Raw genomic sequence first — 8,497 nt, 5'->3', positions numbered from 1 at the left:
TTTATATTAGAGGTAAAGCAGAGAGTAGAGCATATGGCTTCTCTCCACTGTGGTGCTGCCCCCCACCTCCTCCTCTTCCTCTCAATTTCACCTTTGCTGCCAAGAAAGATGAGGAATCTAGAAAACAGGATAGCTTCTTGATTTCCCCCATCAGTGATAGACATCCCATTGACATCGAGACTGCTGCCTCAGGTCTTTTCTTTGTGTCATGTTTGCCAGCTAGAGTTTAGTAACAAGTGTCACTGTCTGCTCCTCTGCTTTGAACTAGAACACATTTCTGTTAGCCTTCACATCCAACTGAAAGCAGCTTTGCATTGATTTAATTCACCCTTTTTGGTATGACCATACTCACAATGAGGAATGTGCATCCAAACTTACAGCTATTGCACAATTGCCACTGGGCATAAATTCAAGTGATTTGGCACAGCATCTGGTTGGGAATCAATTCCCATTGGTTCATTCTGTCCAGTGCATGCATTCCTTTTGATTGAAATGCCAGGCATTTGTTAGCTTTACTGATGCTGGTGACTGTCATCCTCATAGAGCTTCTCTGTGCTTTCAGATTGTGTATTCATTGAGTGTTAATGGAAATAAGAGACAGAAAATATTAGAGAAGGCAGTATGTTACAGATATCGTATACTTGCCTTACTGCATTAATACATACCTTGTTCATTTGCAAATATACAAATTCACTGACACCTTGCATGCCTCAATTTTTCCTAGAATGATAATGCTTAAATTTTAAGATGTCAAAACTATATTTTTATTTAACTACATAGAATACTCTCAAATATTGTAGCTTTCATATAGAAATAGTATCCTTCAGAGCTAGAAGTATGGCATATATAATAAGCCTCTTTAATTTGTAAAACCTTGAAATTTAAATCAAGTGTTAAATAGGCTGTCATTTGCACCTGTGCAATCGAATTTGAAGTTGAGGGGTTTCCTGAGCTGGACTACGTTGTAAATATACTGGTTTCACTGGGCTGTAAATACATTTGCTTCTAATCATTGTTTGCCATGCAGCACGACACCAGTGGGTGTGAAAATGGAGGTGTGATATTTTCCAGGTTGTTACTAGTCAGGCAGAAATTATGAAACCACAACGAGAGTCTAAAGATGACCTTGCTAAAGCTGACCCTGCTCTTAATGCAGAAAACACTGCCTTAAATATTTCAAATACAATAATGTGCCTCTGTCCTTGCTTTGGGGTAGAACGATTAGAATTTTTTCCCTCGGTTTTAAGTTCTGGATCTATACTTCTTATAACTGAGCTTTGTAAGTGTGTCAGCTTTTAGGTAAACCTGATGGAGTTGAGAACTTTCCTGAGCATACCTGAGCTATAAACAATGTGTCGCAGCACCACGGGGCCTTGTGTTCCAGAGGAAAGTCCAAAGGACTGAGGCTGGAAAACTGCAAGGATATGCCTGGAGAAGGTAATTGAAAAAGTGTTGTGGGCACGTTTAAGAAATAAGATTTATTTGAACAGTCCAAGTAAATGAAGTTTTATTGCTAGGCATAGGTTTTCTAGTGGTATTTCAAGAAAATATCAAAGATCACAGAAATGGCAAGAGCTTGTCAAATTCCAGAAATGTTCCCAAGTTAATTTCAAGCCCCTTTGCCATCATATTTCTGCAAAATGTGACGTATTTAAACATTGCCAAAGAATACACTTCTTAAATGTCAGTATGTTTTAGGAAACATAAAGGCTCCAAAATGTATGTCAAAACCCCAGATTCCCCAGGTGGGTGCCACAGAAAATCTCTCTCCAAAGAGGCTTCAGAAATTTCAGTCTAATATGTACTATTAATGCAACTCTGTGGCAGCTCTTGAGAAGGCTGTTATTATCGGGCTTGATTGGACTGGACTACGTCTGACAACCACAGGCTGAAAACTCAGAGTGTTCAGCCTTGCTTGCTTGTACTTCAGGTAAGCAGTCATCTGACACCTGCCCAGCCGTATACTCTGCTCTTGCCATGCCTCGGAGGCCGCAATTCCCAAATAATTCCTATGTGTGAAAAGGGAATCGTTTCCCTTTCCTTGAGTCTTGGGAAATACTAACTTTTATTGTTTTACAGAGAAGCTGGTGACAACAGTGCTGAAATGCCAAAGAGGTGGATAGTGGGAGGTTTGGAGCGTGCCTGTTTACGTTGCCTTGTCTCCTTTGTGCTGGATCCCTCTGTAGCACATCCTGTCCATTTGTCACCAAGAAATAAGATATAGTGACCAGAAGAAGGTTGCTTCAAGTGAAGGATTAATTTCATACCACATAAGAAAGATGGCTATTGATACTACATGAGGGGAACACTTATCATGCTGATAAATTTCATGTAGCTGATAGTGTCAGGCACCAAATGTTCAGTTTCAATATTGCATCTTATGCAACTCTTGCAAGATCTGAGGCCCACTTAAACACCAGCACATTTTAAAGTTGAAGCCTTGCTTCGTCTGGTGACATGGGTAGATTGAATCCTACCTACTCTGTGCGAGATTCCAGTCCTCATGCATTCTGTAGCAGCTCTGACGAGAGGATAAGGTTCCAAAGCCTTACAGTTGTTTTGTATCACTAGGTGTTAATTATGGAGAGAAACAGAATTTTTTCATTAGTGCTAAATAGATCTTTAACATACAGATACTAAATTTTCTGGCACATAAAGAATTTTCTTTGTGCCCTACGTCACTGAAAGGGAAAGTGCAAACATTTTCAGAGGCCTTAATGGGAGGAGAAATATTGTGGATTTCTTTCCTGGTTGCCAGCAGCAGTGTAACTGCACAACCGCTGCCAACAGGTTAGGCTGGGAACAAGGCTAAATGATGCACTGGATGCCTTTAGGTGGGTGAAGTAACAGTGTTGAGACAGCCCCCAGTAGCAATACTACAAAATGTCAAGGCTGTGTTCCAGGCTCCAGTCTCTGCTCTTTTCTCCAGTTCTGCACTACCTAGCCCAGGTTATCTAAAGTTAAATGATTGAGAAGTATAAGAAGAGCTCAAAATGCACATCAGGAAAAAGACATACTTCCCTTCATACTAGACTACAAAATTCTGTTCTGAGTTAGGAAGTAAGCATACCAGCTATGCCTCTCTTTAATTTGGTGCTATTTCAAAAGACAGAGTAATTACCAAAATATGGTTGACAGTTTGGGGATGAAAAAGATACTGATAGAGACTTCGCTGATTGCTCTGTCCCCCTTGATGCAATGGAAAGTGAAAGACTTATGATATTGGTCCCTGTTCATTTAAAATTGTTTGAGACGTGATGTGGGGGAAACACAGGCTGCACACACATCCTTCTGCAGAGGTCCCATGTGGGATACAAAGCATGTCAAGAAACCCTATGCATGAGGATCATATCTTGACTACTGCATAGGTGGAGTTTGAGTTTATCCTGATCATTAATAGTCTTGTAATCAATTCTATCCTAGAGATTATTCATGGCACTACCTGGAAGACCCAGTTTGATCTATTGATCAATGATGAAAATAAGGCAAATCAAGTTGTTGCTTAAAATTAAATTAGTGATTGACCCACTGGAGCCAATACCTCATTTAGATTAAACATTTTAAAGTTACATTTCTGCAAATTAATGAATCCAAAATATTTTGTTAGTTTGGTTTCTTACTGATCTATTTCAGAAAAACAACAGTCCCTGGCGAATAAAAGAAATAAATTACTACATGCTTCAAGTGGAGTTCATGTTAGTAAATCAGTCATTAGTCCAATTAAATAATGTTTGTCTCCAGAGATGAATTGTTTCCTGTATCCTGGAACAGCTAGAATATCCCCAGGATCACAGACATTTAAAACAGTGATTGCAAAACACATTATTGAGATATACAATATTTGCATAGTTTGCATGTAGAATGAAAGCTTTGTGTTATTTTTCTTTATGAGACTGTTGTTAGCAAATTGCTAGATTACCCAGAAGACTTGTTGAGATCAGAGAACAAGCCTGCACAAAAAGGTCATGCCTAATACTAAAGGTACTCAGAACTGTGGGCTTAAAAAAACAGCATTATCCATTTGAAAATAGCAATAGGTGCCATGGGAAAATAGTATCCTGCAGTCAGTCTGAACATCCTGATGGCAGTGGGAGTTGCTCGTGCAAAGTAAAAGCCAGAACTGTGTTATATGCTATATATGGACACTCTTACTGAAGTAAAACTGCAATATTTCCCCGGGTTGTCCTTTAGAATTTATAATTACTTCTTTTTAACAAACATAACAAAATAATGAAATATGTGAACTATGTTTTGTTTTCTGTGTATGTGAGGTCATTTATTTAATTTTCTCTGTTCTAATACATTTTTTAAGTTTCACTAGTTAAACCTCAGAATACTGTGGTTACATGAGGGAGATATGGAAAAAGAGTGAGAGGCAGTTTGTCGGTAAAGAGAGACTTGTATTTTCAGGTGACAATAAACTTCAGTAAGCAGAAGGTTTGGAAAGAGGAACAGGTCTAACGTCAGAAGAAATATCCAAACTAGCATTCAAAATATACATGAAAACCAGGTTCGAACTGTTTTTACCATTGCTGGTACTGACCCACAACTTATCAAGCTGGTATATTTGTGACATTTATTGACATTTCCACAAGCTTCAAATTTTATTACTAATTAGTAAACCTTCACACGTCTTTTCCTTTTTTTCTTTTTTTTAGGTAGGTGGATTTGTGCAAAAGAATATTAATTTTGACAAGAATACATTTCTGCAGTTATTTTTCAAACTGTAAAAGAAGATTATCTCGGTGACCCAGAGTTCAACTCAAAATTTGTGCAAGCAAAATTTCAGCTGCTTCTGCAGGCAATTTTTGGGTTGTTAACATCATTAGAGTCCAGGAGGTAAGTGTTAAACTGGTATAAATTTTTTCAGCTCGAAATTTTAAGATTTTGTTTCTTTAAGCTCTTCTTTTCTTAACACAAAGAATTCACTTCATGCTTGTAGCCATTAAAAGGTTAATAGAGAAAAAATGTTTTGAATCTCAAAAATTATTTTTGTACTGGGAGAATGGGTTGTATATTATGGCCATGCTTCATTTGGAGGGTTCTGACCTTCCAAAAACAGCTCAGCAGAATAGTCTCTGCATGGGGGACCCAGAAGATCTGAATTTAAACCTGGTTCTCTCACTGATCTTCAGGGTGACCTTGGGCAATCTGTGTGCCATTTTCCTGCTTGCTAAAATGAAAATAATAATACTTATGGCCTTTGCAAAGCACTTTCAGAGCAGAGTATATGAATCGATAACATCTTCTCCTTAAGTATGTGAAATAGCAGAGGAAACTCTTCCCACTTGCATTAGTGCACTTTTAGCATTTAGAAATGTGAAATTATACAGATTATTGTATGGGAGGGAGAAGCTCAGAACTGTTACCCTAATCAATAAGTTGCCAGCTGGAATGCAAAGGTACACAGCACTAGGGTAATGTACCATTTATTGTAACAAAGAAAGAATAAATGTTTTCAATGTTTTCAATGTGAGTATGGTGGCTACCAGTGCAGTCATACAGTATTATATTGCTGGCTTGCTTGTGCTACAGTAGAATAGCATAAAATATATGAACAATTTGAAATCCCTACATTACTTTTCAAGATGTTCATTTTTCCTGGAGAGATCTGTCCGTTTAGATACAAGAGGAAAGCTGGACTGAGTTCTTTGGCCATGTGTGCATGCCCTGTTCTGCATGTGGGGGCTTCCTTCCCCCTGGGATGCTGCTGGAGCCTCCTCCAGCAGACAACCAGCACAAGGTGTCTTGGCACAGTGCAGTTTATGAGAATGGCAGCAGGCATGGTCTTTCACTTGTGTCCATGCTCACCTTCTGCAGAGCCTTTTTTGTGGTCCACGCAGATGGATTAATTGCGTAGTGCACATTACCTCTACACTGTCTCTTAGGTTTTTACAACAGCATTTTATAACAGGCACTGCACAGGTCCAGTGTCATCTACCGTGCAGCCTAGGTGAGCCCTGGCAGTAATTAAAGTATTTTAAGCCATCTGCTTAATTGCATTAAAAATACACTGACGAGCTTGCACCATTTGAGTGATCTTCAGGAAACCATTTGGCTAAAGCAATTCCCTTTTGGCAATGTTTCTGGCGATGTTTGTTCTGTGAATTACAGCTGGTCTTTATACCGTTTGTTAGTCTTACCTGTAGCGGAGCACTGCTTGCTGCTGCTGAGCCCACAGGGTCCTCCTGTTCTTCTTCTTCCCTCCACTTTCTCATTGCTGGCTCTTCACTGAAGTGGAGACTTTGGGAATGGCCCATGAGAGAAGGAGATGGGCGGTGAAATCCAGCCTTTTTCCTTCTCAGCTTGGAGCTGTGGCCCTGGGTGAGGAGGAAAGCTCGTGGTGGTGAGTGCCCCTGCATTCTGGCTCCATGCCCAGCAAAAACCACTTGTCAGCCAAAGGACCAAAGTCTCTCCTACCAGGGGAGAATGACGAGAGGTTGTCCTATGAATCTGGCTAGAGCACTGTGGCAAATTTCTACTTCCAGCTGCCTCTTAGAGCTCCTCAGCTGTATCTGCTTGCCCCTGGCTGAGACCCTGTAACAAAGCACAAGCATTTCCATGTGCTTTCTCCGTGGTGAAAGTAGGTAACATAGCTGTGTTGCAAGGTGGCCCTTCCAGATAAACAGAAGTAGCCTCCAGGCCCAGGTGCCTCAGGAGCCATTCAGAGGGCAATGAGTAAATGGGGACATGTCTGTTGGGAGTGGTCTGATATGGCCACCTGGGGGACCTTCCCTGCTGCTGTGGAGGCACAGGGAATGGCACGGCATGGTATGGCACGGCTGCTGCCTACCCCAGCTCCTCCAAAACAGGGAGGCTGCAACTGGCATTGGCTCTGTGCTGCGCAGGCACAGCAGGCAGTGATGACCACTCGCCCTGTGCGCGTGGCTCCATCACCCCCCTGCCTTTCTGCCAGGAAACAGGCACTGGAAATGCAGGAGGGAAGGACTCCTCAACATACAGATAAGTACTGTGGGCTTGATTTAATATCCATTAAGCATAAATTTCAATCAATCCTTTAATAGGCGTTGGAGTCAACCATGAAGATTGCTTGAATAGTCCATCCCTGCCACATGGGCAAGAGGCAGTGGGTAGCTTGTACTAAGACCAAGCCCCACCCTTTCTATTCAGAAATCCCCCTTACTGTTTAATTAAACTGCCTGAATGTCTCCCAAAAAACACTGTGTAAGTATCTAATAATATGAATTACAAATATTGGGGTAGTATGAGGTAATACTATTAGATTGTCTCGGCATAAACTAAAATAAGACTGTAATGTTTATCCATTTTGCATGATATATATGCAAAAAAGAAAATTTGCTGTTGGGTGTGGTACAATGTTTATGATTAAATGCTTTATTCATACTTGTATGTCAATCTATTAGTGTGCTGGTAATTCAAATGTTACTATGATGTATTTTATCGCCATTAGCACATTTATCACAGGTAGATGTGAAACTTAGACAAAGGTGTACATTCTCATTAATGATGAGCAGCCTATTCATCTTACTGGAGTGTAATTAATGTTAGTTACAATACTTAATTTTTCACTGTTTGTCATGGTGCATATTTAGCATTTCTTCTGTCCTTTATCAATCTGTTCTCCTATCATATGAGCACATCAAAAAGATATATGTAAGTATCTGACCTGTTTTGATGCCTAATTCTTATACTTTTCCAAGAACTGGAATATTTTTATTCTTATACTGTAGCCAGCACAGTTAGTTAAAAAACAGACTGTACTGTGTTGTCCACTGCTTGGGGTTCTGGGTTAGCTTTTTTTTCACTAATAGTACAACAATTAGGTAATGAAGTAAAGCAGGGCACACCATGAAGACACTGGTGATCACTTGATGTGGTATTATGCTGTGCTTGTGTGAGGTTTTAATGGTTCCAATTGTTCTCCTGTATTTTCAATTACATGTTTTTGTACTATTAAGAATGTTAGTGCCAGTGAACATGTTATGTGAGTAATACAGCTCCGAAAACAATACAATAATGGTGTCTCTGAAAAGTGTACGTTGTTGGGTAAATGTGTTACAACAGCTCATTGTTATACATTACAGAGCATTGCTTTGTCAATAATGTTGTTAGCAGTCATGGAGCCAAACCACAGTCACTTGTTCAGTGGTGCAAGAGTGGAAGAAGCTATGGCTAATATGTCACACAGCGGGTGGGAAACAAGCTGTGCAGAGGTGGGTAAAAGGGAGTGAGTGCTGAACGCATCCTTGGATTTGCTCCTCAGCACGCCAATAAATCCAGCTGTGCTGGAATCCTAGGATAAATCCATAGTTTTGCATTGGTCCCGGGAACAACACAATTGCCTTAGTTGAACCCTGGTCACCAAAGCAGTTTTATTTCTTCATCATCCAAACTTCCCATTAAGCTGATCTGAAAGAGAACTGATCTTTCCAATAATACTTGGTAAATAAAATTCCTTGGGAAAAATATTTGAGCTGGGTCAACCAAATGCTTCTAGTCTAGGGTTCTGTGAGTG

At 40.1% G+C, this 8,497-nt stretch overlaps 1 long non-coding RNA gene across 1 annotated transcript in view; it reads left to right on the top strand.

The window, feature by feature from the left end:
- Window positions 1-8,060: 8,060 nt before the first annotated feature.
- The window catches only part of LOC106895009, a 10,708-nt gene continuing 10,271 nt past the window's right edge, over window positions 8,061-8,497 (top strand). The window contains exon 1 of the long non-coding RNA XR_001413350.1: window positions 8,061-8,195. This is a non-coding gene — a long non-coding RNA (uncharacterized LOC106895009). The remainder of the gene's footprint in view (window positions 8,196-8,497) is intronic.

The sequence above is a fragment of the Calidris pugnax genome, unplaced genomic scaffold, assembly GCF_001431845.1.
Source record: "Calidris pugnax isolate Ruff unplaced genomic scaffold, ASM143184v1 scaffold103, whole genome shotgun sequence".
NCBI lineage: Eukaryota > Metazoa > Chordata > Aves > Charadriiformes > Scolopacidae > Calidris > Calidris pugnax.
The sequence above is the reverse complement of the archived record's forward strand: the minus strand, read 5'-3'. Positions and strand labels throughout refer to the sequence as shown.